The sequence below is a fragment of the Cervus canadensis genome, chromosome X (assembly GCF_019320065.1).
Source record: "Cervus canadensis isolate Bull #8, Minnesota chromosome X, ASM1932006v1, whole genome shotgun sequence".
NCBI classification, from domain to species: domain Eukaryota; kingdom Metazoa; phylum Chordata; class Mammalia; order Artiodactyla; family Cervidae; genus Cervus; species Cervus canadensis.
This window is the reverse complement of record NC_057419.1, coordinates 82,462,083-82,482,036: the sequence shown is the minus strand read 5'-3', so window position 1 is coordinate 82,482,036 and position 19,954 is coordinate 82,462,083. Positions and strand designations below refer to the sequence as shown.

Here is a 19,954-nt window from a genome sequence, read left to right as displayed (position 1 = left end):
GGGCAGAAACTAATTCTAATTTCTCTCTGTGACACGTCATTGATTAGAGACTGATTAACATTTGGAACAGAAGGACAAGATATTTTATTTCTGTATTTTCTTTCTCCTCTTAGTTCTCTCCTCATCTCTGTGACCTCTTATTCTTGCTTCTTTTCTTTGTAAAACGTTTCCTAGACACACTGAAGTGCTCATATAAGCAAGTACTTAAAAACAAAACAAAACAAAAAAACAGAAAATAAATAATCATGCATTCATCAATGAGTAAAATATAGGATGGACTAGTACATCTAAGAATCCCTGGATGTCCCTCTCCAAAGATTCCCCTTCTGCACCTTCAGCTATAGCATTACTGTAAATTTTGCTTTAGTCAAGAACCCACCTCCCAGTGCAGGAGACATGAATTGTGGGCTCAGTCCATGGGTCAGGAAGATACCCTGGAGGAAGAAATGACAACCTACTCCAATATTCTTGTCTGGAGAATCCCATGGACAGAGGAGCCTGACAGCTTACGTTCTATAGGGTTCCAAAGAGTCAGACACGACTGAAGCGACTTAGCACACAACATTACCATAAATTTTGTATTATTCATTGATTTTCTTCATAGTTCTTTTACATATAAATGTATCCTTTAACTGTATATTGTTTTGTTTTGCTTACTTTTGCAGTTTTATAAATAAAATAATACTGTATTTATATTATTTTGTTGGGCTTTCCCAATAGCTCAGCAGGTAAAGAAAAGTGAAGTGAAAGTCACTCAGCCATGTCTGATTCTTTGCCACCCCATGGAATATATAGTCCATGGAATTCTCCAGGCCAGAATACTGGAGTGTATGGCCTTTCCCTTCTCCAGTAGATCTTCCAGACAGAGAAATTGAACCAAGGTATCATGCATTGTAGGCAGATTCTTTACCAACTGAGTTATAAGGGAAGCAAGTAAAGGATTCACCTGCAATACAGGAGATGCAGGAGATGTGAGTTCAATCCCTGGTTAGGGAAGATCCCTGGAGGAGGCAATGGCAATGCACTCCAGTACTCTTGCCTGAAAAATCCCATGGACAGAGGAGCCTGGTGAGCTATACTCCATGGTATTGCAAAGAGTCAGACACTACTGAGGCAACTTAGCATGGCACAGCACAGAAAAATATCTACTTCTGTGTCCTTGACTAAGCCTTTGACTGTGTCAATCCCAAAAAACTGGAAAATTCTTAAAGAGATGGGAGTACTAGACCACCTTACCTGTCTCCGGAGAAACCTGTGTGCAGGTCAAGAAGCAACAGTTAGAACAGGACATGAACAACTGACAGGTTCAAAATTGGGAAAAGAATAAGTCAAGGCTGTATATTGTCACCCTGCTTATTTAACTTCTATGCAGAGTACATCATGTGAAATGCCAGGCTGGATGAAGCTCAAGCTGGAATCAAGATTGTTGGGAGAATTATCAGCAACCTCAGATATGTAGATGATTCCACTCTAATGGCAGAAAGTTAAGAGGAACTAAAAAGCCTCTTGATGAGGGTGAAAGAGGAGAATGAAAAAGCTGACTTGAAATTCAACATTCAAAATGCTAAGATCATGACATCCAATCTCATCACTTTATGGCAAAGAGAGGGGAAAACTTGGAAGCAGTGACAGACTTTATTTTGTTGAGCTCCAAGATCACTGCAGATGGTGACTGCAGCTATGAAATTAAAAGATGCTCCTTGGAAGGAAAGCTATGATGATCCTAGACAGCATATTAAAAAGCAGAGACTTCACTTTGTCAAGAAAGGTCCATATAGTCAAACCTATGCTTTTTCCAGTGGCCATGCATGTATGTGAGAGAGAAAGAAGGTTGAGTGCCACAGAATTGATGTTTTTGAATTTTGGTGCTAGAAGAGACTCTTTAGAGTCTCTCAGACAGGAAGAAGATCAAACCAGTCAATCCTAAAGGAAATCTGTCCTGAATATTCATTGGAAGGACTGAAGTTGAAGTAAAGTGAAGTGAAAGTCACTCAGTCTGGTCCGATTCTTTGTGACTCCACGGAATATGCAGTCCATGGTATTCTCCAGACCAGAATACTGAAGTGGGTAGCCTTTCCCTTCTCCAGGGGATCTTCCCAATCCAGGGGTCAAACACTGCAGGCTGATTCTTTACCAGCTGAGCCACAAGGAAAACCCAAGAATACTGGAGTGGGTAGCCTATTCCTTCTCCAGTGGATCTTCTCAACCCAGGAATTGAACAGGGGTCTCCTGCATTTCAGGTGGATTCTTTACCAACTGAACTATCATGGAAGCCATTGAAGCTGAAGCTCAAGTGCTTTGGCCACCTGATGCAGAGAGCCAACTCATTGGAAAAGACCCTGATGCTGGAAAAGATTGAAGACAAAAGGAGAAGTGGATGCCACGAGATGAGATGGTTATATAGCATCACTGGCTCAATGAACATGAATTGGAGGAAACTCCAGGAGAGAGTGGACCACAGAGGAGCCTGGTGTGCTATAGTCCATGAGGTCACAGAGTTAGACATGATTTAGCAACTGAACAACATCAACAACAAACCAAATAAACACAGTGCTATAGAAAAAGATCATGGTAAGATGGATGTGCCCAGAAACTGAATGAGTACAATTTTAAATATGGTGGTCAGCTTCCTCAGTAACAGCAACAATAACAACAAAATATGGTGGTCAAGGTGCATTGCATTAAGAAGGAATTATTTGATAATTACTTAAAGAAACTAAATAAATTTCATAAGGATATCTGATAGGGAAATTTTCCAGTTTCAGTAAATAGTCAGGTAACTATCCTATTGGACAGTGTGTACCTGATGACATATTGAAGGAAAAACAAAGATGCAAATATGGTTAGACGTAAAGTGAACAAAGGAGAGAGGAGTAATAGGTGGGTTATGAGAGCTAAGAAGACTTTGGCATTTACTCTGACTGATATGATTAGCAATTACACAGTTTCTCTGGAAGTGTAACATGATCTGACATAGTTTTTAAAATACTATTCAGGTCGCTATGTAGACAACAGAATGTAGTGAGTTAAAAGATGAAGTTTTAAGACCAGTTAGTGCTAAACTACTAAGAGTCAATTAGAAAGATAATATACACATAAGTTATTAATATTAATAATCCTTTAGCTGATAATTTGTTGGAAATATAAACTTTCTGGTTGTCACTTTATTTTTTATTATGCTATTTTAAATTTAAGACTCAATTTAGGCCCCATTACCCTAACAATGGTCTCTGGAATGGATATGGCCATCTAGTGATTTGTTGTACAGTGCAGGGTCTGGGACCCTTTTCCCCAAGTCATAAGGTCTTGCAGCCCAGTAGACCTGATGTTTCATGGAACAATCATAGAAGAGCAAACCAATCACAGGGAATGGATTCACTATAATGAAAATATAATAGAAGATCAAAAAGATCATTTCTGTGAGGTTTCAGTGGCCTTCATATAAAAATCTATGGAAATTTTTCAATCTTGTATCTTTCTTAGAGTATGCATCTTCTCAAGCAGATATTTGTCCACTTCAATGTTGTATAAAATTAATCAAACTTAATCTTCATGGAAATCAGGTAACAGTCTACCAGGTACCAAATTTTTGGGACAATTGAAGAAACTAGCCTTTCTCTATCTACATGATAGTGGGTTTGCAGAGTTAAAGAACATACATATGCTATTCGCCTGTTCAAGCTTCATTGTCCTCCCTATGTTTGATTGTACAGTAAGCCTTAGAAAAAGGATATAGACATGTTCTTGTCAACAGTATATGGCCTCTCAAAGCATTGGAACATCATGTGATTTCCGATGAAGAAATAATTTATAACTGGCATCTTCCTGAAAAATTCAAAACCAACTTTAATTTCTGCTCTGCTTTGAAAAAGTAAAAGACCATCATATAGTCCAGTTCTTTTTAAAAGTGGCTGCTCATTAGAAACACATCTGGAGCTCTGGAGAAAAAAAGCATTTGGGCATTTTTTTTTTCTTTCTTTCCTCTTCTTCTTCTTTTTTTTTTTTTTTTTACAGTAGTAACTTTATTCAAATTTGAGATTCGATTCCAGGATAGTTCTGACATAAATCTGGATTTTTAAAAACTGATTACAGTTTTTCTATTAAATGGTAGTTTTAGAAAAAAAAAAGGCTCAATTTACCTAAATTTTCCTTTATGATTAGCCCTATTTTTGTCTCATTTATGAAACCTTCTTCATTGCAAGGTCGTACAGTTTTTTTTTGGTTTTTTTGTTTGTTTGTTTGTTTCATTTGAAAGCTTCGAAATTTAGTTTCATACAAGTAAGTCATTATTAAAAATGGAATTGGTATCCATGTTTGGCTTTAGGTGAGAGAACTGATTTCATTTTATTTTTCAAAATAAATGACCGATTGCCTAGCAGCATTTATTGAAGCAGAATTTAGTGCTCATCTGCAATGCCAGCTCTATTATATGTAAAGTTTATGTATATGCTTGGGGTCTATTTCTCAGATTTCTTATTTGATGTGTTGATTTTCTCTCTGGTGAATTCCATACTATCATAATGAATCTGATTTTAATAAATCATTTATGGTAGAGCATATTCCCAACTTTGTTCTTCTTTAACATGACTTGGCTATCCTTGTTTCCTTGCATCCATATAAATTTTCCACTATGCCATATGAAAGTTGTGTTTATTAGATGGGATTTTCTCACTGCAGTATTTGTTACTAGGAATTGACTCATTTCTATCAGTTTGGGTTACAACTACAGGGTATCAGAGAAGATTAAAAGTGTTTTGAATTCAATGCTTAATTCAATGCTTATTATAGATACTATTGCTTTATAAAAGCTTAACTTTAACAGTTGAAGGTTTAAAACAAGCCGACATAAATGGTATTTTTGGCATCATTCTCATTCTCTCATCCTATTCATTTTCATCATTTTATCATATCATTAATCCACTGAAATAATAGCTGACATTTATTGAGAGTTAAGTACTTTTTACTAACAGCAGATATAATTTCATCCAGTAATTACTTCAAATATAATTTCATCCAGTCTATCTATACATCTAGAAATGCAGAATATTAAGTATTTTTAGCAGAAGACATTAAGAAGATGTAGCAAGAATACACAGAAGAACTATACAAAAAAAGATGTTCACGACCCAAATAATCATGATGGTGTGATCACTCACACTCACCTAGAGCCAGACATCCTAGAATGTGAAGTCAAGTGTGCCTTAGGAAGCATCACTATAAACAAAGCTAGTGGAGGTGATGGAATTCCAGTTGAGCTATTTCAAATCCTAAAAGATGATGCTGTGAAAGTGCTGCACTCAGTATGTCAGCAAATTTGGGAAACTCAGCAGTGGCCACAGGATTGGAAAAGGTCAGTTTTCATTCCAATCCCTAAGAAAGGCAATGTCAACGAATGCTCAAACTACCACACAATTGCACTCATTTCACACGCGAGTAAAGTAGTGCTCAAAACTCTCCAAGCCAGGCTTCAGCAATACATGAACCGTGAACTTCCAGATGTTCAAGCTAGTTTTAGAAAAGGCAGAGGAACCAGAGATCAAATTGCAAACATCTGCTGGGTCATTGAAAAAGCAAGAGAGTTCCAGAAAAACATCTGTTTCTGCTTTCTTGACTATGCCAAGGTATTTGACTGTGTGGATCACAATAAGCTGTGGAAAATTCTGAAGGAGGTGGGAATACCAGTCCACCTGAACTGCCTCTTGAGAAACCTGTATGCAGGTCAGGAAGCAATGGTTAGAACTGGATATGGACCAACAGACTGGTTCCAAATAGGAAAAGGAGTACATCAAGGCTGTATATTGTCACCCTACTTATTTAACTTACATGCAGAGTACATCATGAGAAATCCTGGGCTGGAGGAAGCACAAGCTGGAATCAATATTGCTGGGAGAAATATCAATAACCTCAGATATGCAGATGACACCACCCTCATGGCAGAAAGTGAAGAAGAACTAAAGAGCCTCTTGATGAAAGTGAAAGAGGAGAGTGAAAAAGTTGACTCAAAGCTCAACATTCAGTAAACTAAGATCATGGCATCCAATCCCATCACTTCATGGCAAATAGATGGGGAAACAGGGGAAACAGTGGCTGACTTTACTTTCTTGGGCTCCAAAATCACTGTGGATGGTGATTGCAGCCAAGAAATTAAAAGACACTTACTCCTTGAAAGGAAAGTTATGACCAACATAGAGAGCATATTAAAAAGAAGAGATATTACTTTGTCAATAAAGGTCCGTCTAGTCAAGGCTATGGTTTTTACAGTGGTCATGTATGGATGTGAAAGTTGGGCTCTAAAGAAAGCTGAGCACCAAAGAATTAAAGCTTTTGAGCCGTGGTGTTGGGGACGACACTTTAGAGTACCGTGGACTGCAAAGAGACACAATCAGTTCATCCTGAAGGAGATCAGTCCTGGGTGTTCAATGGAAAGATTGATTTTGAAGGTGAAACTCCAATACTTTGGCCACCTGATGTGAAGAGCTGACTCATTTGAAAAGACCCCGATGCTGGGAAAGTTTTAAGGCAGGAGGAGAAGGAGACGACAGAGGATGAGATGGTTGGATGGCATCACCAATCAATGGACATGAGTTTGGGTAAACTCCAGGAGTTGGTGATGGACAGGGAGGCCTGGCGTTCTGCAGTTCATGTGGTCACAAAGAGTCAGATACGACTCAGCGACTGCACTGAACTGAAGTACTTTTAAAAATCAGAAATGAGGATCAATCAGTGAGATTAATTATTGTGTCCTCATTCATATCTTGGAGAAAGGAATGGATTGCAGATTCAAGGCCAGATTATTTTATCTCAGTAGCTTTGCTTAGTTTTTGTTAATTTTCTTAATTTAAAATAATTAGCTTCAGTTATTGGTTTTTATTTTGATTTTTATAGAAATGTAGTATTTAAGAAGGAAAAAAACAAACAAACAAACACTAGAAGAGCACACTTAGCTTCAAAAACATTTCAAGGATTTAATCTTTAGTCATCCACCATTTAAACTTGTATAGTTTCCTACTGAGCACCCTCGGAATGTTCTTTTATAAAGATAAATCTCCCCCTGCCCCTTCAGAGTACTGACCTATCTCACAAGAATGTCAAAAGGATTAACTGAAGATCAAAGAGCTTTTTGAGAATATATCCTACCTTGTAAATACTGAATTTTGAAAAGATACATTTTCTAGGTTAGTAAAATACTGAACGTTCAATAGCAGTTTTACTGCTCTTTGTTGTTGTAAGATATGAACTTAAAGATTTGTCATAAAATACAGTCTTGCCTGTAAACCAAAAATGTCAAGCAGATTTTAAGTTTTCAAAATTAAATATTTAATTTTAAATCACATTTTTTCCTGTGAAACCAAGATTATATTCTTCTGAGAAGTTACCAAACTTTTTTAGGAAATATAGTTTGCATTTCCTATTGAAGGAGTAGTGCTTATGCTTCTTTCACCATGATTCTTGGCTTTATATTCTGTATGTTATTTAATTATTCTTATTATCATTTAAAAATTAGCCAAATATGTCCATGCTGTACAAAATAATAAATATTGGGAAATTACAATAAATCATTATAAATTATAAAATACATGACTTCTTGAGTACCTTAGATATACAAGTTTACCTACACTTGCAATATTATAGACAGAAAAAGCAATTATCAGAAAACATAATCACACCATAAGATTATCAGTTTTTAATTTTTGTGGGATTTTTTGGGCATGTGGGATCTGAGATCTTAGTTCCCTGACCAGGGATCTATCCTGCAGCTCCTGCAGCACAGTCTTAACCACTGGACAACCAGGGAAGTCCTCATGCAGAGATTTTTAAAGAGGCTTAGAAATTATTTCCCCTTTAGTCCTAGAGGGGAGTAGAATATGCTATCTTTGACCAATCAATCATTTTGAATTAAAGTAACCTGAGAAACAGCCAGTGCAAGAAGGACCCTCTAACCCTCTTTTGTCCCCGTGAAAACAGGAGATGAATTTCCCATATGAAATGTACCTTCCCGTACCCTATGGAAGAAGGCTTTTTTATCACCAGAAATAAGAATTCAGGGTCAAGCAATCTATATTTAATAAATTTTGCTACTTCACTAAATATTACTTCAAAGTCAAACCCTGTTGTCATGTCAATTCCTCACACATTTATTGTTTCTTTGTCTAAAAGGTATAAAAGTTTGGGACTTTGGTCACTTCTTTGAGACTCATACTTTTATGAGACTTCTATATTTATGAAATTAAATTTAGTTTTCTCCTATTTATCTGACTTATGTAAATTTAATCATTAAGCCGGCCAACAAACCTAGAATAGAGGAAAGAAAAATGCTCTCTTCCCTACATTACAAATTATTAGAACCATGTTATCGACATCTGCAAATAGCTGTTTGGTTTTGAGATTTCTTATTTAAAGAAATATCAATAACAAATACTCCCTCCAAGGTCTGATGGGATATTTGATTATTTGCTTTGACAAATTCCAATTCAAATTTCAGTAAAAAATACATTCTCGGACACTAGAAATCACAAAATAATATATTTTGTGCAACTAAAAATATTGCATAATCTTAAATTTATAGTGATTTATAAATATATGTATAGGCCAGAAGTCAGATTTTGACTTCCCAAAGAAGAAAAATAAAAGAGGGAATAAGATAGTAAATGTTTAGATTATCACAAAGTAAATAGCCTTATCAAAACTCTTAAAGTAGAAGATTATATTATATTATATTACCATTATATTAAAATGCAAATTCAACTCAAGCACATACAATATTATTGTATAATAATAAATATATAAGCTCCCTTTTTTTACACTTTCTTTATTATGCTTATTTAATAAACACTTTATAGTGACTACAATATGCCATGCACTATTTTTAGTGCCTTACAAATATATATTTATTTAATACTTATGCAACCAATGAAGTATTAATATTACTATCATTCCCCCCATTCTACAGTTTAAGTAACTTGTCCAAGATCACACACTTGGTGAGTGATAGAACAAAAGCATACAGGTGTTAGAGTCCTTAGCCAGGACTGCTAATATTCCTTTATTGGTAATAGGTAGCAAATTGGAAAATATCTCCAGCTTGAGATCAAAACACCTGTTTAAATTACCTTTTAGTGTTACAGAATAAAAGAAAAAAAGCATAGCAGGTTTCAGATAATTTTTTAAAATCACCATTCTCAATTCAATTTCATTCTCAATTCACCTTTCAAGATGATGAATTTGTGTCAGCTGCTATCTTGATCCATCAAGAGAAATCCAGAAGAAATAGCTAAATTTAAGAATTTTCCTGGAAAGAGAAACACCAGCTCTGAAAAACTTCCTAAGAAAATGGAAATCATTTTGAATTAATGGAGTACATTTTTTTATCTATGTGTATGGAGGATGTTGAGCTGAATATATTAGGAAAAAAGGTTGAATTCAGTTCTTCAGTCTCTCTTAGGTTAATTGATCCTTGCCTCCTTACTGTGACACACAGTGGCAAAGATCCATAGCATTAGTTCAGGTGCTCATGTGGGTAAAACAGAACAAAACCTGTTTCAGGGAGGAGTATGGATAGCCATAAGCATTTGCTCCCTTTTTCTCCCTCCAAATTCTCAGTGTTATACACACACACACACACACACACACACACACACACACACAGAAGCAGGAGTTAAGAAACTTTCTCTATAATGGGCCAAATAGTAAATACTTTAAGTTTGGGGATTCAGATAAGTTTCTATCATATATTTTCTTCTTTTCTAATGTATAAGCAAACCTTAACTAAGGGCATGTACAAAATCAGGTTAGGCCTGGGGTGAATTTGTCCCACTGTTTTTTGTTTTATTTTGTTTTAGACCATTGCTTTAGGACATACCTACTCCAAATGTTTACTTTTCCTTAGGTTCCAAGGTCCAGACACTTTCTTTCAAAATTGCCTAGAGGGAGGATATAAAACCGGAAAGACACAGAGCGATTTATTTGTATTCTTACTCTAGGGACTGGTTCTGTCCTTCTCTTTGAGTTTAACACTAGAGGAAAAGTGTGTCTGACACAGACTGGAGCCTAGGATGGATGAAGGCTGGATGAAGCTAGAATGAAGATTGCTGGGAGAAATATTAATAATCTCAGATATGCAGACCACACTACCTTTATGGCAGAAAGCAAAGAGGACTAAAGAGCCTCTTGATGAAAATGAAAGAGGAGAGTGAAAAAGTTTGCTTAAAACAAAACATTCAAAAAACTAAGATCATGACATCCAGTCTTATCACTTCATAGCAAATAGGTGGGAAACAATGGAAACACTGAGGGACTTTATTTCCTTGGGCTCCAAAATCACTGTTGATGGTGACTGTAGCCATGAAAGTAAAAGACAGTTGCTCCTTGGAAAAAAAGTTATGACCAGCTTAGACAGCATATTAAAAAGCAGAGGCATTACTTTGCCAACAAAGGTCCATCTAGTCAAAGCTATAGTTTTTCCAGTAGTCATGTATGGATGTGAGAGTTGGTCAATAAAGAAAGCTGAGCCCCAAAGAATTGATGCTTTTGAACTGTGGTGTTGGAGAAGATTCTTGAGAGTCCCTTGGACTGCAAGGAAATCAAACCAGTCAATCCTAAAGGAAACCAGTTCATTGGAAGTACTGATGCTGAAGCCGAAGCACCAATACTTTGGACACCTGATGCAAAGAACTGACTGATTTGAAAAGACCCTGATGTTGGGAAAGATTGAAGGCAGGAGGAAAAGGGGACAACAGAGGATGAGATGGTTGGATGGCATCACCGACTTGATGGACATGAGTTTGAGCAAACTCCGGGAGCTGGTGATGGACAGGGAAGCCTGGTGTGATGCAGCCCATGGGAGTCTCAAGAGTCAGACACGACTGAGGGACTGAACTGAACTGACCCACACTCCCCCACGTCCCATAGGGAGCAGCCTTTCTACCTCTAATGGGAGAGACTTCTCCACCTCCAACTGACATGATTATTTTTGAATTGCCTGTGGAAAATGTAACTGCCTTCCCTGTAGCAGTTGTTCTGTAAGACAATACTGATGCTTCTCAGAACCTACTCCTACTACTCATTTTGATTTCTAGACTTTTAACTAGATTCAAGTTTCTGAAGCTGAGATACAAAGCGTTACCCTTGAAAAGTTGTACCACACTCTAAAAAACAAAACATAAAACAAACAAAAATCTCATTGAATTTTCTAAATTATATAGACATAAATCCTGGGAACATGTATGGAAATCAATACTGAGGAACTGACATAATGATGGAAGGAACATAAAATTGCTTCCATCCAAATTTACTTATATATACTTGTTACTGAACTCAGGTTTGGCTGCTCATTGCTTTAAAGTTAATATTTGAGAGAATAGTGTTTTGTGGAAAAGGAAAGTTGCTTCATTATGGAGGCCAGCAGCCCAGAGAGAAGGCATCAGTTCAGATCAGTTCAGTCGCTCAGTCGCGTTCGACTCTGTGCGACCCCATGAACCACTGCACGCCAGGCCTCCCTGTCCATCACCAACTCCCGGAGTCCACCCAGAAGGCATATTCGTGTCCAAAAACTAACTCCAGAGATTCTCTAGACCATGAAGGATTTTAAAGGGTGAATCATTTGGGGAGGGGGTTTAGAGTCATTATCTTCTACTTGTTTGCATACTTTCTCCTGATTGGTTGATGGTGAGGTAACAGGGCAGTGCTCCAGCAGCCTTGTACTAGGCCTTAAGTTACCATCCTCCACCTGGATGAGACCTTAGTTTCTACAGAAGAACTGAAAGATTTTGTTATATATATATATATTCCTTGAGGAGGAACCAGGACCCTGTTTTAATGGCTGTACTATTATTTCTTTTTTTTTTAATTAATTAATTAATTTATTTATTTTTTCAGTGGGTTTTGTCATACATTGACATGAATCAGCAATAGATTTACACGTATTTCCCATCCCGATCCCCCCTCTCCACCCAATTCCTCTATAATGGCTGTACTATTATTTCTTGACAGCTCCTCCCTTGTTTCTGCATTCCCTCCTTTCCCTGACTGAATCTGCCCTTTGGAACTCAGGGAAGGTCAAAGAGGCTGAATGAAGCCTATTTCCTACCAAAAAAAAAAAAAAGAGAGAGAGAACACAGAAAGGATTTGTACCCAGGAGGACCCTGCAGGGTCCAGCTTAGTTTCAGCTTAGGGAGTTTGAGATCTTAAAGTGAGTTTTTCATTTAAGACCTACTCATCCACAGTGAGAAGATCCAAAGGACTAACTTTCACCAATACTTTGAGAAATAATTTTGTGAAGAAAGCTCCAATATCCTTGAAGTTTTCAGTGATTGGTTTTGTTTGTAGGTCAGATCTTAATGGAGGAAATGACAACCAATCAATGGAAACCTTAAATGCAATGGGAGTAATTGGATACTGAGATGGCAAGCAGTTAAGTGGCTGTATTCAACCACCAAAGGTAAATTGAGCTGAATATGGTTAGTGTGATGGACAATAAAATAAAAGTATCAATCACAATATCATCTTACACATATTTAAGATGTTGGCTGGCTAATCATGGTGTTCCTGTTGCTGAGCAGGGCCTGGTAGGGCTCCTGGGTATGGAGGTCTTTTTGTCCTCCATTTCTCATAGGCAAGACTCCAGCCTCCGTGACCTTCTCTCAGTTTCAAATGGCAGAATCAAAGGAAGAGCAGCCATAAAACCACCTGAGGCAAGACTAAATGGACCAGAGAAGCTCATCAAGATTAGGAGACCCAACCACCTGAGACCTTGTATACACCCAAATCTCGTCAGAAACTTCACCTTTTTGAAACTCTGCAGAAGAAGGAAAGATTATTACTGCCTTGATTCTTATCATATACTCTTGCTTGACTATATAACTTCTCCTCTACTCTCTAGGGAACGAATGGGCATAGTTCTTGAGGTGCTAGCCTACTGTGTTCCCCTTTTGCCTGGAAAAGTAATAAAGCCACTCTTTCCTTCTCCTCCATAATTCTTGTCTCTGTATTTCTGTTTGGCATTGGTGCACAGAGAGCCAAGATTTTGGCAACATTCCTAGAAGGGAAATAGAGAAGCCTACTAAATGTTTACTTAATCTGGTAAATATAAAGGATCTATGTAAAGGGAACACAAATACCACTCAAATCATAAAAAAAAAAAAAAAAAAAAACAGAGTCATGGGCCTCAATTTCCAGATTTGGGTCATATTACAGACCCAGAACAAATTTGAATAGAAATAAAGACAGATATACTTTAAGAATGATCCCAGTATACTTCTGAAAATGTATGCTGTAATCTTTCTCCCAGCCTACCCCAAAAGGATCTGTAGGGTTTTTTGTTTGTCTGTTTGTTTGTTTTTTACCAGGTTGACTATAAATAGGAGAAAGGAAATAATCAGATTTTTCAGGGACTATTGACACTAGCTCTGAATTGGCACTGATTGCAGGAGATTCAAAATGTCACTGTGAGTCTTCAGTCAGAGTCATGGCCTATGGAGGTCAGGTGATTAATAGAAATGTAGCTATTATATGTCTCCCAATGGTTCCAGTGTGTCCCTGAGTCCATCCTGTGGTTATTTCCCCAGATTCAGAATGCATAATTGAAATGTGAATTCTTAGTAGCTGGCAGAATCCCCACATTGGTTCTCTGACTTGTAGAATTAGGGCCATTATGGTGGGAAAGGCCAAAATAGAAGCCATTAGAACTGCCTGCATCTAAGAAAATTGTACATCAAAAACCTGTCATTTAAGAAGGGACTGCAGACATTAATGCTATCATTAAAGACTTTGAATGGACTATCATTAAGGACTTTGAACTGTGGGGCTGGTGATTCCTACTGCATCCCCTATTCAACTCTCCTATTTGGCCTCTACAGAAAGCATACAGATCTTGGGGAATGACAGTAAGTTCTCATAATCTTAACCAGGTTGTGACAATAATTGCAGCTGCTATACCAGATGTGGTTTCATTGCTTGAACAAATTAACACATCCTTTGTACCTGATATGCAGCTACTGATCTAACAAATCCCTTTTCCTCTATCTCTGTCCCTAAGGTATACTAGAAGCAGTTTTCTTTTAAACTGGCAAAGCCAACAACCTTCACTCTCCTACCTCAATTGGTATATCAAATCTGCAGCCGTATGTCATAGTTTAGTTCATACAGATCTTAATCACAGTTTCTTTTCACAATACATTACACTGGTCCTTTATATTGATGACATTAGGCTGATTGAAACTAGTGAGTGAAAAGTAGCAACTATTCTAGATTTATTGGTAAGATATTTGCATATCAGAGCATGCTAAATAAAACTGACTTAAATTCAGAAAACTTCTACCTCAGTGAAATTTATAGGGATCCAGTGACGGTGTGGTTTGGCTACCTGATGCAAAGACTTGCCTCATTGGAAAAGAACTTCATGCTGGGAAAGATTTAGGGCATGAGGAGAAGGGGGTAACAGAGAAGGAGATGTTTGGATGGCATCATCAACTCAATGAACATGAATTTGAGCAAACCCTAGGAGATAGTGAAGGACAGTGAAGCCTGGTGTGCTGCAGTTCATGGGGTCACAAAGAGTCAGACATGACTGAGTGACTGAACAACAAAGTGGTGTGGGTCATATCAAAATTTCCCTTCTAAGATGAAGGATAAATTGCTGCATCTGACATTATTATAATCAAAAAAGAGGCACAATGCCTAGTGGACCTCCTGGGACTTAAGAGACAACATAGTTTCCATTTAGATGTATTACTCTGGTCCACTCACTGTGTGACCCCCTCAGCAGCCCCTGCCCAAAGCTGCTGGTTTTGAATGGGGCCCAGAACAAAAGATGGCTCTATAATAGGTCTAGGATACTGTTTAACCTGCTCTACCATTTGGGCCATATGATCCAGCAGATTCTTTGGTGTTTGCAGTGGCAGTGGCAAATAAAAATACTTTGGTAAACCTCTGTAATTTCTCAGACCTTAGGCTTTTAAGATTTTGGAGCAAGGCCCTGCCATTATCCACAGATAACTACCTTTCTTTGAGAAGCTGCTGCTGGCTTACTATTGGGCCTTTGTAGAGACTGAATGCTTTACCATGGGCTACCAAATTGCCATGTGACCTGATCTATCCATCATGAACTGGATGTTTTCTGACCAACCATGCCAGGAAGTTTGGCATGTGTAGCAACACTGCATTATCAAAATGGTGGTTGCATATACATGATCAGTTCCCAGCAAGTCTAAAGGTACAAGTAAATCACATGAAGAAGTAGCCCCAAAACCCATGATTCCCACCCTTTCTACACAGTCTCCTCTCTTTCAGCTTGCACTTATAGACTCATAGAGAGTTTCTTACAATCAGTTAACAGAGGAAGAAAAAGCTCAGACATGTTTTGTAGATTGTTCTGCCTGATATACAATCAACAACAAAAATGGACAGTTGAAGCATTACAACCTCTCTCTGGGACATCCTTCTAATACATAATTATATATGTCTTACTGATCCTGTTTCTCTGGATAATGCTATTAAGAGTATATAAAAATATCATCAAAATATGCATAGCAAAATTGATAGTACAATTGACCCTTGAACAACATGAGTTTGAACTGCTTGGATTCACTTATACTCTGATATATTTTGATAGTGAATATTACAGTACTACACAATCCATGGTTGGTTGAATCTGTGAATGCAGAGGAACCCTAGATATAGAGGGCCAAAAACAAGTTATATGTGGATTAATCCCCTTTTGTTTAAGAACTGTACAAGGAAAAATAAAATGCCCATCTTTTTTTGTGGGAAATTTCACATAGTCTTATAGATACGTAACATTTATAAAAATAAATGCAAGTCTGATATTGATATCAGAAAAATGATAGACTAGGAAGAATAACAATTCCTTGTTCTCCTATGTAGACATCAAAATGTAACCAAAAGCTTGCTAACATGACCTTTTGGGAACTTTCAAAACAGTCACATATTTATAGCAACCTAGCAAACACCCTATCAAGAAAAAAAATTATATTCAGAATAGTAAGAAATTTTATAATATTTTTGTTTACCATTGCCCATTCCTTCCCTGGTACAGCATGGTCTTGGTCTGTAGGAGACAGCAGTTTCAAACTCCCTTCTTAGACCTTTAGGAGGCAGAGAATACATTATTTGCAATGTTCTAATGTTTCTGGGGAGCTACCTGAAGGAATGTTCTCTATTTAGCCCACATTGAAGCTCAGATAAAGAAATGCAGCTGAAGAGGTGGGCAGTGCTCTTAAATGGTACAAAGAAATGAAGAACTTTGAGTACTTAGAATAAAGGATCATGAATGGAGACAAACAGCCGTGAATTTTAAGTCCCAAGGATAGTCTTGGATAAGACTCATTCTCATTAGGAAATAAAAACATTTAAATGCAACTCTGTATAAGTGAGAATTAAAAAAAAAAAAAATGCACACATAGGTCAAGGCAAGACCCTTGCTCAGAAACACCCTAAGAAGACATTCAACCTTCATCTTGGTCTGATTCCAAGGCTCAAAAATGTCTCACTAGTTAGTGAAGAACTTCCCTGGCCCAGAACCAGTCTGAAAAGGCTGGGGGAGGAGGCAGTTTTTCAAATGCTCAATTTTCAACAACAAAATCACAAGGCATACAAAAAAACAGAAAAATACAGTCCATCTAAGGGTAGAAAATAAAGTGGCAGAAACCATCCCTAGAGAAACATAGGCATCAATTTGCTAGATCAACCTTTTAAAGAATTGTCTTGAATATACTCAACAGATACAGGAAAACACAAAGAACTAAAGAAAATCCATGTAAATAAATAAATAAATGTAAACCTCAGAAAAAAAAAGAAAGAAAATCAAGAAAACAATATATGAATAAAATATAAATCTCAATAGACATACAAATTATAAAAGAAAATTAAACAGAAATATTGATGTTGAAAAACACAATCACTAAATAAAAAAAAAATTGAAAAAGAAGTTCACGAACAGGTTCAGTCAAGCAGAAGAAAGAATAGCAAATTAAAGATAAATTATTTGAAATTATTGAGCATGAGGAGAAAAACAAAAAAAGAATGAAGAAAAAAGAACAGAGCCTAAAAGACTTATGTGATATATCTAATGGAACAATATATGTATCACAGGAGTCCTTAAGGGAGGGAAAAAAAAAAAGTTTTTTTTTAAGAAATAATGACCAAAAAAAAAAAAAAAAAAAAAAAATAATGACCAAAATATCCCCCAATTTGAGGAAATACATGAATCCACAAATCCACCAAACTTAATGAACTCCAAAGAGGATAAACCCAAGGTGACCCATGCTGAGGCACATTATAGCTAAACTGTCAAAACTCAAAGACAAAGAGAATCTTGAAAGCATTAAGAACAAAGTGAGTCATCATAAATAAGGGACTATTTATAAGAATACTAGTAGATTCCTCAGCAAAATCTTGGAGATCAGAAGGCAGTGGGATGATATAAAGTGCCAAAAGAGAAAAATGTTAATTAATAATTTTATATTTGACAAAATTTTCCATCAAAAATGAGGGGAAAATGAATGTACTCTCAGAGGGGAAAAAAAGAATGCATTTCCAGAGGAACTAAAGGAATGCACTCCCAGAGTGAAAAAAGAAATGCACTCCCAGAGGGAGCTTTGTGTCACTTAGATCTGCCATATAAGAAATGCTAAAAGGAATTCCTCAAACAGAAGCTAAAGGATGTTAGTCAAACAAAGTCAACTTAAAATGGATTATAGGCTCAAAAGTAAAGCACAAAACTATAAAATCTCTAGATGAAAGCATAGGAAAAAATGTATATAGCTTTGAGTTTAGAGAATTCCCTGGTGGTCCACTGGTTAGGTCTCTGCAATTTCACTGCTGAGGGAATAGGTTCAATCTCACAAGCTATGTGGCAAAAAAATACTTCTCTATAAAAGACACTTTTAAGAGAATGAAAAGACAAGTCACAGACTGAGAAAAACATTTGCAAACAGCTTATCCAATAAAGTATTTGTATCCAAAATATACAAAGAACTCCTTCTTTTTTTAAATTTCCGGTCTTATTGAGATATAATTGATATATAACACTGTGTAAGTTTAAGGTGTAGAGCATAATGGCTTGACTTGCATACATCATGAAATAATTATCATAATAAGATTAGTGAACATTTATAATTTCATATAGATTCAAAATTAAAGAAGTAGAAAAAAGAACAATTTTTCTTGTGATAAAAACTCTTAGGAATGACTCTCCTAGCAACTTTGATATGTATAATAACACACATACAGCTTTGGTAATTATATTCATCATGCTGTACATTACAGCCCTAGTGCTCACTTATAACTTAAAGTTTGTACTCTTTGTCTGCCTTTGTCCAATTCCCCTTCCCACAATCCCACCTCTGATAACCATAAATCTGATTTATTTTTCTACTAAGTTTTTGAAGTGTAATTGACTTAAAACAGTGTGCTAGTTTCTGTTACACAATAGTTATTTGATACTTCTGTGCATTTCAAAATGACCAACTTGATAAATCTAGTTACAGGAGGTCACCATACTAAGATACTATACATTGACTACAGTCCCCATATGCACATTTCATATCTATAACTCTATTTTGCAGTGGAATTTTGTACCTCTGAATTTCTTTCACCTATATTTTTCTTCCCTCCACCCCATTCTCCTCTGGAAACCACTTGTTTATTCTCTGTATTAATAATGCTATTTCTATTTGGTTGTGTTCACACATTTGTTTTGTTCTTTTAAATTTCACATGTAAGTGAAATCATATGGTATTTGTCTTTCTTTGTCTGACTATTTCACTTAGTATAATACTTTCTAGGTCCATCCATGTTGTCGAAAATGCCAAAATTTCTCTTTTAATGGCTGTTGTAAACAATGCTGCAATGAACATATGTATGTATATATATTTTTTCTAATTAATTTTTAAATGTTTTAATAAACATCCAGAAATGAAATTGCTGGATCTATGATAGTTCTGTTTTGGGGGGAAGTTCTTTACAATTTTTCATAATGGCTGGCTACACCAATATACATTCCCACTAAAAGTGCACAAAGTTTCCCTTTTCTCTACATCTTCAACAACACTTGTCATTTTTTCTCTTTTTGACAAGAGTAATTCTGACAGACTTGAAATAATATCTTAATTGTGTTTTTAATTTGCACTCCTTGACAATTGCTGATGTCGAATATCTTCTCATGTGCTTTCTGGACATCTGGAAAAATATTTATTCAGATCTTCTCCCCATTATTTATTTATTTTTTATGTTGAATTGCACAAGTTCTGTGCATATTTTTGATACTAACTCCCTATCAAATATATTTTGCAAGTATAATAACATTTACAAGCATTTTATCCCATTTATTAGGCGGCATGGGAAAAACTAGAGATCTATTCATAGAAATTAGGGATACCAAGGAACACTTCATGCAAAGATGGGCTCAATTAACGACAGAAATGATATGGACCTAACAGAAGCAGAAGATATTAAGAAGAGGTGGCAAGAATACATAGAAGAACTGTACAAAAAAGGTCTTCATGACCCAGATAATCACGATGGTGTGATCACTCACACTCAGCTACAGCCAGACATCCTGCAATGTGAAGTCAGGTGGGCCTTAGAAAGCATCACTATTAACAAAGCTAGTGGAGGTGATGGAATTCCAGTTGAGCTAATTCAAATCCTAAAAGATGATGCTGTGAAAGTGCTGCACTCAATATGCCATCAAATTTGGAAAACTCAGCAGTGGCCACAGGACTGGAAAAGTTCAGTTTCCATTGCAATCCCAAAGAAAAGTAATGCCAAAGGATACTCAAACCACTGCACAATTGCACTCATCTTATACACTACTAAAGTAATGCTCAAAATTCTCCAAGCCAGGCTTCAGCAACACGTGAACCATGAACTTCCAGATGTTCAAGCTGGATTTAGAAAAAGGCAGAGGAATGAGAGATCAAATTGCCAACATCAGCTG

At 36.5% G+C, this 19,954-nt stretch overlaps 1 pseudogene; it reads left to right on the top strand.

Moving 5' to 3' along the window:
• The first annotated feature begins 3,325 nt into the window (after positions 1-3,325).
• LOC122435627 lies at positions 3,326-3,875 on the top strand (annotated as a pseudogene).
• Positions 3,876-19,954: the final 16,079 nt, after the last annotated feature.